This window comes from Vigna radiata, chromosome 5 (assembly GCF_000741045.1).
Source record: "Vigna radiata var. radiata cultivar VC1973A chromosome 5, Vradiata_ver6, whole genome shotgun sequence".
NCBI classification, from domain to species: Eukaryota; Viridiplantae; Streptophyta; class Magnoliopsida; order Fabales; family Fabaceae; genus Vigna; species Vigna radiata.
In genome coordinates this window covers 36,708,254-36,710,256 of record NC_028355.1, presented here as the reverse complement: position 1 = coordinate 36,710,256, position 2,003 = coordinate 36,708,254, and positions in this window count along the sequence as shown.

The window sequence follows — 2,003 nt, the reverse complement described above, 5'->3', positions numbered from 1 at the left end:
TTGTTTAGCATAGTGACAAATATCACAAACAATATTAGCATTCATCTGTACATAAGGAAAATATTCACATATTTGTTTCACAATTTTGTGTCCAGGGTGGCCTAATCTATAGTGCCATAAATTTACATCAACATGCTTGAAAGATAAAACAGTTTTTAAGGCAAAATCCTGATCAGGACTTGAGAGAGCTTGTAGGTAGTAGAGGCCTTTGTGAGAGCTAGCATACCCAATCATCTTCAATGTAAAATTCTTCCTTATCTTACATCCCTTAGAAGAAAAGGTTAGGCTAGAATCCAAATCTTTTATAAGGCTTTGAACAGAAATTAAATTGAAAGAAAAATTAGGAATATATAAGACATTAAAAAGAACAAAATCCTTAGAGAATTGTACTGTCCCTGCATGTTCAGCAGTGATGATAGTGTTATTAGGCAATCTAACAGTAATGGGTTTAATTTTATAGAAAGTTACAAAATTTTCTTTATCATAAGTAACATGATCAGTAGCTCCAGTGTCAATAATCCAAGAAAGTGTACCTGTTTTGTCTTCCTTTTCATTTATGTTCATCTGGTTAATTTTGTGTGTAGAGTCATCAACTTTCTCAATCATCTTGAGAAGCTTTTCCATTTGGTCTTGTGTGAGAGAGTTGAGGGTTGTATTCGTGCTCCCCTTTTGAATAGTCTCTGGTCCAGATGCACTGTGGCAGATATTTGCTGAATTCCAACCTCCCTTCTTCTCTTGACTGTTATCTGTCTTTTTGTACCAAGGTGGATAGACATGCTTGGAGTAGCACTCATCCACAGTGTGGTTCATCTTGTTGCAGTAGGAGCATTGCTTTCCATGATTAGGATTTCTCCCTCTTCCTCTTCCCTGTCCATTTGCTCCAGTACCACGGCCTTGGTTCTTCCAAGACTGGTCATTTTTCCAGCTGTTAATATTCCTGTGAGCAGTGTTCACTAGGATCTTTGTGGTTTCAGCAAACTGATTTGCATTGGATCTTTCTTGTCTCTTCTGCTACATAATGAGGGAAAAGACACGGTTTATGTTTGGCAGGGGCTTCATCAGTAGAATCTGGGTTCGGGCAGTATTGTAGTTGTCATTTAGCCCTTTTAGAAAGCATATAACATGCTCAATCTCTCTGTATTTCAGAGAAATTTTTTAGAGTTCATAGCTGCAAGGAATTTTGCAAGTACAATTGGGTATGGGTCTAAGTGACTCTAATTCTTCCCAAAGAATTTTTAAGTCAGTAAAGAACTGGTTGACAGTTCTCTCCCCTTGTGTAATTGAGTGGATATCTTGGAGAAGATCTGAAATCTTGAAGTAGTCTCCTTTAGAAAATCTTTCCCTCAATTCATCCCACAATTCTTTAGCTTTTTCAACATATATTACACTTTCAGCAATTTGTGGGGAAAGTGTTTTTATGATCCATGAGAGCACCATCATGTTACATCTTTCCCATTTATCAAACAAGGCTTCAATTCTTTTGGGTTTCTTGATTGACCCATCAATGAATTTAATCTTGTTCTTGGAGAGAAGAGTTCTTCTCATGCTTCTACTCCAAGAGAAATAATTTGTCTCACTTAGGACCTAAGAAATGAGTGTTAATCCTGGATTTTCTCCAGGATGTAAGTAGAAAGGGATGGAGGGATCATTAGCTGGATTATCAGGCTGGTCTGTATGATCCATTTTGGTTGTCATCAAGAAATGGTTCAAGAAGACAAAAGAGTCAAGCAAGAAGTATCAAGGAGCTAAAGAACTGGGCAGCGGAAGAATTTATCTTGCTCATGATACCATAAAGAAAGTGGGCCGAGCCTTATAAGAAAAGCCCAACCAGCCTTTTACCCCAAATGTCCGTTGTTTCCTTTCACTTGTCAAAGTCTGCTGGAAGCTTCTCCCGTGTCAGAGGTAGGTGAGGAGCAGAGCAGGGATAAGGCTGAAGCTATCCCTTGGCAGAGAGAAAGACCGAAGCTTCTCCTGGGTGATTCTCCAGCAAACCAACAACGTTC